Here is a 15651-nt window from a genome sequence, read left to right as displayed (position 1 = left end):
TGAATGTAACTTACATCCAGAAGAAAGAATTCAGCTGTGCTGTGTAACCTTTTTCTCCCTCTAGAAAGTGGCCACAAAGCAGCCAGAATACTCCCCTGAAATAAACCTCCAGTGAGGAGGGCCTTGCCACCAGCCTGCTCCATGCCTTCCTCCAGTGTAGGACGCATTGAAGTAACGCTGGTGAGGGAAGAGCAGGAGGCAGCATGACTAGGGCATTCCTCTGCCGGGCCTAGTCTCTTGCTGTCAAAATGTTTATGGGGCCAATGTAGCCAGCGTAAATGTTGAGATGTCTCACAGGGCTGTTCTAATCTGCACCAGCAGGCCAATTCTGTATCCACTGCCCCAACAATCCCAGGATGAGAGAGAGAGACTTCAACCCCCACTCCCACTCCTCAGCAGTCCCAGGATAAGAGACACCCCACCTCCACCCTTGGTCCCTCCACAAACTTCTGTATCAGCCCAAGAGGGATTTTGGCCAGAGGGAGAAGGGGAATGGTGCGAAGAAGGCTGGAGGGTGTGAAATAAAAAGCAAGCCAGCCTCATTTATCAATTGGTAATGCTCCCGTTGCTAAGACTGCAAAGTGCGGAGGGTCGATGTTGTGTATCCTGATACAAATAGCTCGTTTGTGCAAAGTGGACACCTTGTCAGCATTTAAATTTTGTGCACTTCTATCTTCTTTTGGGGGGGTTGCTTTGTCCAGATTAACCTCACTGATGCGGACAGTAGCCCAGTTACAGACTCAATATGCAACATAATATAGAACACCTCTATGCATTTAAAGCACTCTTTTTTCACGATTATTTCTTCAATAGCAACAGACTAGTCTTTAAACCATTCTGATAGCATTATATAAGCTCCTTTTAACGTTTATTTTATTGTTTCCTTTTCTTTTCCAAATGTCTTGAGCTTTGGTTAGCTATTAATTTAACACTTTAATGTGGCCTTACAAAAATGAAAATAATGTTGGCTTGAGGCAGGATAGAAGGGAGCAGAGTTTCTGGTTTTACGTAACTAATTCAGTAAGAGCCTCATACTTGTATTAGTTGTATTAAATAATTCAGTTGAATGGCGGTTTGATGCAACTATTTCTGTGTTAGTTTTGTTTAATATGGAAGACAATTCATCCTTTCAGTACTGCAGACAGACACCCAGTAAACTGCACTGCAGTTTTGCAGAAGAACACACACTTACAAATCCATAAACTTGCCTCCCAAAAATCTCTAGCCGTCTGCCAAATCTTCCTATTTTCTCCATAGGAGGCCAGATTCTGCTGTGTTTCACCAGTGTAGCTCTATAGGTTTCAATAGAGTTGCTATTGAGCTACATTGGTGTGAGTTTATTATAGTCTGCTGTAGTGCCTCTGACCTATCTCATTCCTTCCTAACCTTTCTGCACCTCCTCCCTGCAAACAACCCAATCCCTTCTCCCACCTATTTAACCTTCATGCTAAGCTGCTAAACAAATGCCCCATAATCCAGCTGTGGAGCACTCCAGCAACCCTGATTCCCAACCAAGTGCCCCAGCCACCTTCCCATCAGCCTAACCCTACTGCAGCCTCCACCACCCTCCTCACCTTCCCAGTTTCTAGATATCCTATCCACATGGAAATTAGACATAATTCTAAGGGATAAAAACAGTTTTAAGACTCTGCATCCCACCTGGTTTCCTTGTGGGTTTCAATAGCCAGGTGGATGCTGCCACAGTATTATATGGACATCTTTCTTCTGGGTATCCCTCTGATGGTATTAGATACAGACCAATTAACATTGATGCTGCATCTGCACAACTTGCTGCAGTGATGCTTCAGAGTTTCTATTACACTGTTAGAAGAGATCACAGTTGGCATGCTGGGAAGTTCTGGCTCATTTTCAGCTTAGTACAGGCAGTATTATCCTGCAGAGTGTTTTTTTTTAAATATTTTGTGCTGCTGTGACTGCAGCATTGCTGAAAAGAAAAAGAAAATCCATCAATCATCTACCATCTATATGGTGCAACAGCATGAGTAAACAATGCAGATAGCTGGCAAGATTGCACAGTGTGGTGCAAGAGACTAAAAGCTTCCCAATGTGCAATATTATGAAGCAAGTCTTGTGAATGGTACATATGCAGATGAAAGGAGGGGACCAATCAGAACTCTCTAAACTTTTGTAGGGCAAAAATCATCAGCTCTGAGGGTTTCATTATGAACCAAGTACTCTGGTCAGGTTTTCCAAAAGCCTCAATAAGTAAACCCGGGCTGAGTTTCAAGCAAACCTGGACTTTCCGGGTTTTGACTCAAAACAAGCAAACTGTGCCATTTATGTGCTTACAGTAAAAGTTAGTTGATCAAAACTGTGCAGCAGAAAATTTGCACATATAATTTTGAATCTCAATCATTTTTTGTTTTTGGTGTTATTTGTAATTGCATGGATCAATTCCAGAAGAATAATAAAGTTACATTTTTATAAAAATTGTCCTTAAGTGTTTGTATATAAACTGCATTGCAGCTATCACTTTATTCAATTCACTACATTCACAAGCTGGTTGAGTCTCTTTATTTCTTTTACACTATGTCCTATTACTTATTGTGTTCTGATGATTGCTGTTCCAAATGACATTCACTTCAGTCAGGTATCCCATTCTTTTTCAGAGAATAGTGTGAGCTCAGATTTAAATTATTGGTTAAAATGATGAGTCATTTGCTGTTTAGTCAATTTGTTTTAGAATTATTAAGTTTGTACTATTTTTCATCATAACAAAAATATTTGGTGTAATTGAATCGGTGTGTCTCCAGATTTATGTAATTTGGAAAATATTGCATTAGCCATTGCAAATGTGAGTATGCAGAGTCACCCAGAAGTACAATGGAAACAGAAATCAAAGTCAATATTGTTTAGGGAGAAGAGAGTTCACCCTTTTCCAGAGCTTTTGGAAAGCTGCAGCATTGTGCATTTTGCTTGGCCATGTTATGCCCATGTCCATGTCCCTGACATGATGGTCCAGCAATGCCTACATCACCATGGATTAGTGGGACACACGGGTTCTGGCAGTGGCTGCTGCAGAGTCTGGGAAAACTACGTTTACATCTATCACATGATCATTGCCATATAAGCCACCAGTGTATTATCCTGCAAAACACCACACCACCACCCACTGTGGATTTCCCAAGCATAAACTGGTGTCCAAGAGACCAGAAACAATCTGAAGTAGGAAGCTTCCAGAAAGCAATCACCACCCTCTTTCCCTTGCTAAATAGAGTTTTCATCTTGGTTTTGCAATGCTGGGACTAGCTCCTCACAGGGATATGGAAAACATTCTTTGCTCATTCTGAAGTTCTGTCGCCACTACTGCTCATCTCAGGTCTTGAGAACAACTTAGTTCTGTCAGTCTGCGGTCATGGCCTGGACACAAAAGCTGTGCTCCACCCAGTGAAGTACAGCATGCAGCCAACCACTCAAATAGTGGCAGAGGGTGTCCAACCATTGTATGATGAGTTCTGTGAGCTCATTGTTTTAATCTCTGGTTCTCTGAAGGCACTTCTGGATCACCTCTATTTCTTTTCTGCTGTCACCTCAGATGGTCTTGCTTAGCCAGGAGAGATTTCTGAGTGTTCATCTTGGCATCCATTTTGAGAAGATAAATATAAACTGGTGCTGTCACCAGAGGACTTAACAGGAGTTACCCAGTGGATTATGGTAGCTTGACCTCTTTGTCCACAATTCAACAGGGCTTCCCTAGATATCCCAAAAGGCCTTTTCAAGTCTCCCAGAAGCCACTGCTTCAATGAGCTGGAATGAGTTTCTAGAGCATAGTGACTGCAAATGGTATAGTACAACATTAGTATGGACGCAGGACAAAGCTGCAATAGACCTCCACGTGACAGAACATGCCTAACGTGGAAACAGCACCACTGATGCTTATACAAGTGCTGTTCCATCAGTTCAGTTCTCTAGTGTATATTTCCTGCAAGCAATTCTGGGATGCAGCAGCTTTGCTGTTTTACTCTGTGTAAAAACTCTCTTAACACATCCTGCTTGCACTGAATCCATCATCAAATGCTGCCTCTAATGCTTCTGATGTCAGGAACTGCCACCTGTGTATTCCCAGCACTGGTTTGGGCAATGATATAAATGGTGCACACTGGATTGTTACAAGCTAAAATAAGCAAAAGATTGATGTAGAAGAGTACAAGACACCAGCTGATCATAAATGGTAGATTGTCCTGCGTTGATGCTATATCAGTGTCAATTTCTGATCAGCGTTTAAATGATTCCAGTCTTTATCCTGACAGACTGATGATGTACAGTACCATAATCAGAGCACAACAATGATTCATCTCCAGAGAGCTCAATTTCTTGTGTCAATTTAATACTCTTCATAGAAGATGTGAGGACAGAATGACACTCCCAAATTTGACAAAGGCCCAGAGCGCTGTGAAAGCAGTACACTCGGTCCTCTGCCTCACTGCACTCTTGAACAACCTCCCTCTGGACATTGTTTGGAGTGAAGCAAATCTTGTATTCTTTCCATAACCTGGAATACGATAAGCGAAACATAGTGCAGCTCAGTCACAGTTGAAGGTTGGAATTTCAGTGTAATAGCCAAAGTGAATATTCCTGGTCAAGGCAGGAGTGTATTTCTAAAAGGGGAAGCTAATGAACTTTCCTTTCCCAACCCACCCCTGCCCTAAAATCCAAACAAAGCTCTGTGTCTTGGCTCTAAATACCGAAACACTTTCCAAAGAAGAAATTAAATTTCTCTTTTCTATATGTTTTTCTGTGATTGCTAAATGGGACTCAGGATGGTCTTGTGGTTGTGGTCCCAGACCAGAGGTCAGGAGACCAGTATTCAATTCTATGTTCTGTCAAAAACTTCCTCTGTGACTTTGGCCACAGTTTGTCCCTCTGTAAAATGTGAATAACAATGCTTACCTACGTCACCAGATGTAGTGAGATTTGATACACTTGTATTATAAAGTGCTTTAAGAACTCAATTCATAGCTTCAAGTCCTTTCTGTGGGTCCCCCCACAATATTCTGCTAGAGATTTCACAATGATACTGATTTGGTCAAGAAAGAAATTCATACAATGCAAGAATGCAAGACCAAGAGACACACACATAATACATTAGCAACATTAAAGAAAGTGAAAGCCTGTGTTTCTATTAGTCAGGAGCAGTTGTTCAAGAAAAATTAATCTATGAAAATATTATCCTTGTGATCCTAGCCTCAAGACTAGTATTGGCAGATGTTGTGTACACAGGGTCAAGTTCTGGCTAATGCTCGGAAAGTGGCATAAGTCAGGGCCTGCTCCAGAGCTCCCTGAAGTCAATTGGAGTCCTTGAAAAGTGATGTAGTGTAACAGAAATGTGTGTGCATGGTGGAAGGTGGTGGAAAGGCCTAGGAACCATTGCTTGGTCTGTGCAACCACACAAGCAAATGCAAACTATGCCAAAATTCCCCATGGACACAACTTATTATGTCACCCTCCCTTTGTAATATTAGCCATGGAGCACTTGGAGAAGGCATAACTGAGGTAGCTAACTTTGCCATATACTCTTGCTACTGCCCACAGGTTTTCTGGAATGCATATAGATGTAAGGATGTCCAAAAATTGGCCCTTAGACTTATAAAGGACTGGATTCTTTCATGCAGTATTCTCCCCTTGCTGTTAACCCATATCAAATGTCTGTTACATACCAAGTGAACCAATGACTGTTACAAAATATCACTGCCATGTAAGCTACATGGGTAACTCTTGTTGCACAAATTTTCACTGTAGCTTATATGAAACTGCCTCATAGCATTTCAAAAGACTAAATGCATTTTAATTCTTTCGTCTTGCTTTCTATAATGTTTATGTACTGTGAGCCAAATTATGCTTTCATGTACACCAGCAAAAGATAAGGTGTAACTTCAGTGCAGCCAATGAAGTTATGCTGGATTTCCACCACTGTGACTGAGACCAGAATTTGAATATCCAGGTCTAGTTAGGTCTAGCAGAACTTCAGCTAACATAACTTAACATATATGCCACAACCAATATAGTGCTGATCCTGCAATGAACTCTGGGTAGGCAGATCCCACTGAAGTCAGTAAGGCTCCATGCAGTCCCACCGTGAGGAACTCAATATAGGATCAGAGCCATAGAGAGCAAATGCACTTCACAAGTATATTAAGGCCAGAAACATTTGGAGGATATCTTGTCAATGGATGTTCTGCAAGTTACATGGTAATGCCAAGCATTTTTGCTCATATGACTTGTTAATATTTCCTCTATTAATTATTAATATTTATATTGTGGTAGCACCTAGAGGCCAACCAGTTCAGGGCCCTATTGTGCTAAGTGCTATGCAAATACGAGTCCCTGCTCCAAAACAGCTTACAAATCTAATGCTTAGGGGAAAACATTATGCTGTGTTCCTATTTTGCCAGTAGTTTGAATTATGGCTGAGCTCACATCTGAAAATTCTTCATTCCATGAGAAATCTCATCATAAGAGGTTGCAATATAGCAAATGAATAAAGCAATCCAAATGAGGCCAAAGAAGCAGGAACAATGGGTAGCTTAGAGAAGCAGTGCTAGCCAGAAGGCAGATAGGCTAGGAAGTGAATTCAGGCTGCTTAAAGCGGTCAGAAACTTGTGAGAGGCCTGGCTGTGGCAGGAAATAAAAAAAAAAAGCACACTGAATGAATCAATTGATGCTCCGATTAAGAGGCATGGGACTCTGTATCATGTGATAGTTAAAGCTGTATGCTCTAGCCTTGAAGATATTTTTTGGAACACAAGCAATATGAATGGGCAGATGGCATTCATGAACAGGATTACAATTTCAAGTAAAAACAGGTCAAACCAAGTCACGTACAAATAGCATTCAAAGATATAAATGGTTTTAAAAATAGAATATTTTCAAAATTATAAACTAAGAAGCATGTTTGCACCTCTTTAACAGTAAAATCTTTACATGTAAAAGCGTAGCAATCAGCGACTATTTCCTCTTTTAATCAATCACATATATTTGTAAATTTCCAGCATGAAAAATTCCCCCAGTAAATATAAAATACTAATGAATAGGTATTGATCAAAATAATATTTATAGAGCACCCCCATGGCCAGTAGACACTGATTAACTAACATTTTATATACTGAATTGAGACAAATATTGCAAACAAAATCATAGTTCAATAATAGCACCAGGAATGGGACCAGGGGAATGCCCTTCTCTCTGAATGACCTAGACCAGTGGTGGGCAACTTGCAGCCCGTACGTAGCCCGTCAGGGTAATCCGCTGGTAGGCTGTGAGACAGTGTTTACATTGACCGTCTGCAGGCACAGCCACCCGCAGCTCGTCATTCCTGGGCAATGGGAACTGCGGGAAGCGGCGGCCAAGACGTCCCTGTGGCCCGCGCCACTTCCCAGCCAATGAGTGCTGTGGGAACAGTGAACCGCAGCCACTGGGAGCTGCGGACAGCTGTGCCTGTGGATGGTCAATGTAAACACTGTCTCGTGGCCCACTAGGGTGACCAGATGTCCCGATTTTATAGGGACAGTCCTGATTTTTGGGTCTTTTTCTTATATAGGCTCCAATTACCTCCCCACCCCCGTCCTGATTTTTCACATTTGCTGTCTGGTCACCCTACAGCACACCAGCAGATTACCCTGCTGGGTTGTGTGTGGCCCAGGGGGCCGCAGGTTGCCCCACCACTGACCTAGACTTACCACCCCATAGCAAACAAAACCAGTCCCTGGATGGATGACTGCTACATTGAGTAATGGATTAAAATGGATTGTACAGACAGTTCAGAGGGTAGCTTACCTGACCAGGGGGAATAGGAATCATTAACCTCTGCAGTTATGTATGGAAGGCCCAACATTGTCCCAGTAGAGCCTGTTTTGTAGTGTCAACTCCAGTGGTTGGCTCTGGGCCACACAACTCATTCAATCTTCACAGGTGTCACAGTCAGGAAGGAACCTGTCCTTCTACCCCACTAGGATGTTGGAGGAGGCACTGCTGTGCCCGGATGTCCCACAACTAAGCAGCCAACCAAGGTTGCTGCAGGAAGCAGACAGCTCTCCTGCCATCCCCTCAGAAGCCAAGAGGAATTTTTAGGTAGGGAGTGGGAGAGGGAGCAGCTGACATTCTCACAAGCAGGGAATTAGGAGGAGGGAGCAGCACGGCCCTGAGCTACTGGGCCCTTTCTGATTCCTAGGCCACTGTGAAAAGTGGGTCAGCTCCTCTCTGCAACTCCCTCTGCCATCTCTGCAGCACCAGGCCCAGGAAGAGGAAGAGTGGGAAATAACTCCTGGGACAGTCCCCGCCATGTCCCCAAGGCCTGGGAAGGGAGAGAAGAGGATCCCACTGTAGCTGTCCCATCAAGTCAGGGAGATGACGTTGAAGAACAACTGGAGCTGCAGGAGGAGCAGAAGTGCAAGGAGCAGATGTGGGGGCTAATTAGTATTTGAGGAGAAACTGGAAACTCCACATCAATCAAGGAGCTTTTTATACAAATCTTTGTAATTAGATCTCAGTTGGGCCCCCCACAGCAGGAGTCAAAAATAAACTTACTGAGCACTGTAACTGTCACACACACTAAAGGTGGGCAGGGGGAGTTCAAAATGACAGACCAAAATAACGCCACAAAACCATCTTTGGTCAAAAATCATGAGTTTTTTGTTTTTGTTTTTTTTAAATCTCATGATTTTTGTGGGGTCTGACTCATGATTTTTGAACTTTTGGGGTTGGCAATACTGAGACTGGTACACGCACAAGCCCATCCTCCCAACCATCTCAGAAGTGCCGTCCTTCATGAAATCTCCTGCAGCAGAGTTTGAGACCCCTGGCCCAATCATACTCCCATTGAAGTCAGTGGTAAAACTCCCAGTGACTTCAATATTAATGGTCTATTTGTATTGCAGTAGCACCTAGAAGCCTCAACACAGACTGGGACCCTATTGTGCTAGGAACTGTACAAAGAGAAAGTAACAAACAGTCCCTGCTCCAAAGAGCTTACATTCTAAAAATACAAGACAAAAAGTGGGAGGGGGGGAAAACATAAAAGCAGAATAAATATTAAGTGCATTACATAGGGCAGGGGTAGGAGGATGAAAGACAAGAGGGGAACAACAAAAAGACAAAGCAAAGAGGTGACACTGAAGAGGGAGGGAAGGATGGAGGGCTAGTGGAGGGAGACTGAAGTGAAGGGACATGGGAGTGTTTGAGTGAACAGCTGATCAACACAGGAGACAGAGGTACATGGCATTGTCCAAACACAATGTAAGCTAGTTCTCCCCCCATCCCCAATTCTTCCTTTTCTTAACTTGCTGCATCAGGCACCTCTCTTTCTGTTGCCAGAGAGCCCCCTTTTGGGCATAGAGAAGATATTGATCAGCATGACCTTGAAGAGACACTGCAACAAATCAATATCAGACCAGTTTCCTTGCCAGAAGATGTAGAGTAAACAACTAAACAGCCTGACTGATTGCTTGCAACAGCTTCAACAGCTCTTTATAGCTTGGATGACAGGTCAGAGATAGTAAACTCATTCTGTAGTGACATTTTTATTCAGGGTCTGAGATACCTCATCATCACCTACTCAGAATGTTACTTTTCTCCCAGTCCCCCATACCTCCAGTATGAATGTTTTCCTTGTGAACAGTGTCAGATAGAGGACTTCAGTCTCCAGAACTGTCACATTTAGCTATAGAACTGGTAAAGCCTCTGCTTCTGCTATACAATGCATGTGTGCCTGAACCTTCAACTGCAGGGATCTCTTATAGGAGCAAGCATGGAGGAGAGCTCAGTGTTCATGCCCATACCTTTCTTGTTCTCTCTTCTGAGACTTTCAGCAGTTGTGACAATACCTGCCAGATGCTGATGACAGATTTGTAACATGGATGCCTGCTGGCTGGCAGCTGGACAGTGAGTGCTCCTTTTTAGTCTCTGTTAAAGGATGTTGGTGGATTCTGTGTGTCTCATATGTCTCCATATTTTCTTTTATAGGCTGGGGCAGCAAAATATATGGTAGTTACCACCAGGAAATCCAAAGAAGCTCCCTCAGAGAGGTGGAATTATTAGTAATTGTAAAGATTTCTTACTTTTTGAAGGCTAATATGCAGACTACTGAACAATCAAGTACATGAGTTGGAGGATTTAAGCAGGATTTAAATGGTGCATAGGTCTTGAGCAAGTCCTCCCTACAGAGGTAAATTTCATACTCTGACTGATGTCTGCTATCTATAATTAATTATTTGTGGTGTGTGACTGATCACATGTGTTATTTCTGTACTCTGATTGGATGACAAATTCTGTATGCCAGGGAAGAGAACACTTTGGTACAAGTGCATGAACAGCAGCTACTCCCTAACATTCTAAATTTATGAAAATAGTTGAGAAAAAATGTATCATTTTCCCTTCAGCTCTAATCAAGTTCTGCCAGTTCAGCTGGAAAGATTAAGCAGAGCACATGTGAAGGTTAGGCCTGCTATAGACATAGATGCTTCATTTGTATCATATTTGCAGTCAGTTCATTAATAGGAGTATCTCTTTGAGTTGTAATTTGAACTGTGGATCAAGTACATGTAACAAAGACACAGAGCATTAGTCAGACTTCAGTAGGCTCAGTCACCTGGATTCAGTTTCCAAACTTTCCAATTTGTTGTCCTCATCAGATGTCACAGGCCTTACATCTACTCTTTCAAAAAGCATTTGGCAGTTTAAGGGGAGCACAATACTGCTAGTGACAAAAGAAGGCATATAGCAACTTCCCCCCCCCCCAACTGCCTTTATCCACCATCCTCTACATATATGTCTGCTTAGAAGCTGGTCCAATTGTCTCTCAACTTAAAAGCCAGTCATTTCTGTGAGAACCTTTCAAAATTACCTTTTGACAAACCTGTCCAAAAAAGGAAATATATGATGGTAAAAGCCACAAGGTAAACACATTTAGCTTTTGTACCATTAGAATGATAAAGAACAGACTGAATCAGGGAAAAAAAACAAAAGAAGTCTGATCTTTGTCACTACAGCCCATTTACTGCTCTGGCAGCATAAAAGAGACCTTAATACCAAAGTGGTGTAAAGGCATGAGAATCAGGCCCAGTTTGACAAACAGGCTGTAACTGGACCAGCCCCTCCCATAGACCCCTTATGATCAAAGGCAGTGGGGCTTAACCTTTCCGGACTACTGCACCCCTTTCAGGAGTGTGATTTGTCTTGCATACCTCAAGTTTCACCTCACTTAAAAACTACTTGCTTACAAAATCAGACATAGGTAATAATTGGAGATATACCAATCTCCTAAAACTGGAAGGGACCTTGAAAGGTCATTAAGTCCAGCCCCCTGCCTTCACTAGCAGGACCAATTTTTTTGCCCCAGATCCCTAAGCAGCCCCCTCAAGGATTGAACTCACAACCCTGGGTTTAGCAGGCCAATGCTCAAGCCACTGAGCTATCCCTCCCCCCATAAAATTATCAACAAATGTCTCAGCACACAATTACTGAAAAATTGATTACTTTCTCCTTTTGCATGTATTAAATTTTAGTTTGTAGTGACTTTGCTAGGCTTTTTTTAATATAGCCTGTTATAAAACTAGGCAAATATCTAGATGAGTTGATGTACCCCCTGGAAAACCTCTGAGTACCCCCAGGGGTACAGGTACTGCTGATTGAGAACCCCTGATCTAAGTTCATGCTACAAACAGCCTGACTCATTTTCCTCTCTTAGATGTCAAATAAAAACTTTCCTTCAGGCTTTTTCTTGGTCAGAAATACCCTCCTGAAGAACTACATTTATTAATCTAAAATAAACTGCAAATAAAACTCAGACTTTCCAAATAAAGTCTATTTCTAAGTCCACACAACACAAGGTTTCTCTTCTTCCTCCCAGGCCTTTCTATCTGGGGCCTTTGCAACTTTTCCCCTGCTTAGACAGGGTCTATTGCCTGGTGGTCTGGAAAGCATTCCTCATTCTCTACAGATTCTGTCACAACTTCCTGAGCTTCCCCCCTCTACTTTACTGCAACATCTTGCTCCCTTTATACTGGAATCACCTGATTCCTATGAGGTGTGGGTCATCCTGTAATCAGGGTTGGCTTAAACCCTGTCTCTCCTGGGCTATGGGGCAAGCTACCATGTTATAATGGCCAATTTGCAAGTGAAAGAATTATTATCAATGACAAACTGTTAGAGCTTTGTTCTGCAAGATATCAAGTAACTCCTGGAAGTGCTGAATATTTTCCACCTCTGTTGATTTCAATGGAAGGTGAGAGCACTCATCTCCAGTAGTTGCTCTTCCCTTTGTGGTATGAACCTTTAGGGAGAACTAAAGAGGAGGCACAGAGCCACTTGGATGAAATAGCTTAGGGTACGTCTACACTATGGGATTATTCTGAATTTACATAAACCGGTTTAGCAAAACAGATTGTATAAAATCAAGTGCGTGCGGCCACACTAAACACATTAAATCGGTGGTGTGCATCCACGGTCCGAGGCTAGCGTCGATTTCTGGAGCGTTGCACTGTGGGAAGCTATCCCATAGTTCCCGCAGCCTCCCCTGCCCCCTTGGAATTTCTGGGTTGAGATCCCAGTGCCTGATGGGGCAAAAATCATTGTCGCGGGTGGTTCTGGGTAAATGTCGTCAGTCACTCCTTCCTCTGGGAAAGCAACGGCAGACAAGCATTTCGCGCCTTTTTTCCCTGGATTGCCCTGGCAGACGCCATAGCATGGCAATCATGGAGCCTGTTTTGCCTTTTGTGACTGTCACCGTATGTGTACTAGATGCCGCTGACAGAGGCGATTCAGCAGCGCTACACAGCAGCATGCATTTGCTTTTGCATGACAGCAGAGATGGTTATCAGCCATACTGTACCATCTACCAATCCATAAATTGGCAATAAGATGATCATGGTTACCAGTCCTTTTGCACTGCATCATCTGCTGCTGTCATAAGTGCCCCTGGCTGAGGTCAGCCGGGGGCGCAAAAGCCAAAATTGGGAATGACTCCCTGAGTCAATCCCTCCTTTTTGGTATCTAAAAATAGAATCAGTCCTGCCTAGAATATGGGGCAAGTGTACTAGAGAACCAGTGTATCATAGAACCAGAGAGCACAGCTGCTCTGTGTCAGATCCCGCAGAAATTATGAGTTGTATGCTATTCACAGGGGGTGCTCCTGCAACAACCCCACCTGTTGATTCTGTTCTCCCCCAGCCTTCCTGGGCTACCGTAGCAGTGTCCCCCCACTTGTGTGATGAAGTAATAAAGAATGTAGGAATAAGACACAGTGACTTGTTAGTGAGAAATGAGTGGAAGGCAGCCTCCAGCTGCTATGATAGTCCAGACAGGACATTAAGCAGTGTGGGGGAGAGAAGCCCAGCATCCCGCTGCTAGTCCAGGGACAATTGAATCTTTTCTTTACACATGAAGGGTGGGGGCTGATGGAGCTTTATTAAAGGAGCCCAGAGCAGCAGGAAGGCTGGCCAGGAAAGGACCCGGTTACAACCTCCCTAATGAGAGGAGTAGTGCTAGTATCGGAATTACCATATCGGATTAGGGTTAGTGTGGCCGCAGATCGACAGTATTGGCCTCCGGGTGGTATCCCACAGTGCACCACTGACCGCTCTGGACAGCAATCTGAACTCGGATGCAGTGGCCAGGTAGACAGGAAAAGCCCCGCGAACTTTTGAATATTTCCTGTTTGCCCAGCGTGGAGCTCCAATCAGCACGTGTGGCGATGGAGTTAAAAATAAAAATAAAAAAAGAGCTCCAGCATATCTTAGGGCCCAGGTGGTCCGATCCCATCCGGCTCCCAGGGCCACCCGCTCAAAGGTGGCCAAAAAGGCATCGGGGTCATCGGCGGGGGCCATCTTACACAGGCTAAGGCCTGGAGTCCGGGCACCATCCCCCACCACAGCAGGACTCACCAAACGCTGGAGGAGCTGCTGCTGTACCGCCGACTGCTCCTTGATGAAATCCTGGAGGGCTTTCTGTTGCTCAGTTTGCCAGGCGAGGAGGGCCTGCCGCTCCACCTGGTGGGACTCCTTGAAAGACTGTAGTGTCTTCCCTAGTTCGGTCTGCTGCTCTGTGAGCCATTGCAGGGTGCCTTCCATGCTCAGGCTGCCACTCTGTCTCTATGGCGCAGATAGAGGATTCCGGACGAGCCCCCACGTGTAACCGGGTCCTTTCCTGGCCAGCCTTCCCGCTGCTCTGGGCTCCTTTAATAAAGCACCTTCAGGCTTCTCTTTTGTAGCACCCATGGTTTTTATTTATATCTAGTACCCACCACCAGCAATACTATATACAAAGTTTACAAGGCTTTGGTCTCCTCTTTACAAGGGTTCTCCCTTCTCTCTGGAGACTACCCCTTCCCTGGCCAATCCCCCTTTGCACTGGCTGCCAGCCAGCCAGCCTTTATAGCTCTCCTCTGAGCAGGGCCACAGGTGCAGCCAGTTCCTGAGGCCAAGCACCAGCCTTCTCCCCAGCCCCAATCTATTTCCCCTGATTGAGGCTGGCTGAGCAGGGGCTAATTAGGTGCTTGTGCACCAGCACCCTGCTACAGAGGAGTACAGAAATCGATTTAAAGAGCCCTTTATATCGATATAAAGGGCCTCTTAGTGTGGACGGGTGTGGCGTTAAATCGGTTTTACGCTCCTAAAACCGGTTTAAACGCGTAGTGTAGACCAGGCCTTAGTGGTCTAAGTGTTGTCTGTTTAACAGCTACACTGCGCATACCCAAGTATGTCTACCTGCAGTTGGAGCTGTGATTGCAGCTCAAGTGGACATACCCATGCTAACTTTAATCTACGTAGCACAGTTAGAAATAGCAGTGAAGTGCAGCAGCACAGATCTGGTCTGGGCTAGCAATATGAATAAGTACCCAGAGTTCTGGGTGGGCTTGTACAGCCTCTGCTGGAGTCTCCCAAGCAGCAGGGACTGCTGCACTGTGAGGAGAGTGTAAAATGGGGTCCAACCAGGGCTATCCCTCCCTTAAGCAGCCCCCTGGACCCAAAATTGTGCACTAAGAGCCAGGCATTGCCTCCCCTCACCCTACCATTTGGGCTGCAGAGAGGAGCCAACCAGAGACTCCACCTAGTAAGACAAGCAGCAGCTAAAGCAGGGCACTTTGGACATTTCCAATCAAAACTAGAGAATGTTCTCTGACTTTCTCTGCCCTGTTGATTGGCTGCTTGCTCCAACCCTTCTCCTCAAGGTCTCTTCACCTCAGCTTTGTTCTATACCTGCTTCTCCTCCCCCTCACACCCTGATCCTTAGCTGATCCTCTCCTAAGTAAGCAAACCCCCAAAGAAACCAATGACAAAACCAAAAATATTGTGATTCTAATATGATGCTTGCTGCCAACACATAGTTGTTTCTTTGTACTCCCTCATCAGTCTGTATTCATCTGTTGTCTCTTGTCTTATACTTAGATTGTAAACTCTTTAGGGCAGTGGTGGGCAACCTGCTTCCCGCAGCTTCCATTGGCCAGGAACGGCGAACCGCAGCCACTGAGCGGGCATGCCTGCGAACTGTATGGTGGCCCACCAGCAGATTACCCCGAAGGGCTGCAGGTTGCCCACCACTGCTTTAGGACAAGCACTGTCTTGTTCTGTGTTTGTACAGTGCCTAGTTCAATGGGGTCCGGGTCCATGACTGAGGCTCCTAAGTGCTACAATAATAAGA

The 15651-nt window shown here is 44.4% G+C and overlaps 1 long non-coding RNA gene across 1 annotated transcript in view; it reads right to left on the bottom strand.

The window, feature by feature from the left end:
- Window positions 1-1848: 1848 nt before the first annotated feature.
- The window catches only part of LOC120400424, a 30301-nt gene continuing 16498 nt past the window's right edge, over window positions 1849-15651 (bottom strand). Inside the window, exon 3 of the long non-coding RNA XR_005595794.1 lies at window positions 1849-1945. This is a non-coding gene — a long non-coding RNA (uncharacterized LOC120400424). The remainder of the gene's footprint in view (window positions 1946-15651) is intronic.

This window comes from Mauremys reevesii, linkage group 3, assembly GCF_016161935.1.
Source record: "Mauremys reevesii isolate NIE-2019 linkage group 3, ASM1616193v1, whole genome shotgun sequence".
In the NCBI taxonomy this organism is placed as follows: Eukaryota; Metazoa; Chordata; order Testudines; family Geoemydidae; genus Mauremys; species Mauremys reevesii.
This window is presented reverse-complemented; position numbering and strand designations above follow the sequence as displayed.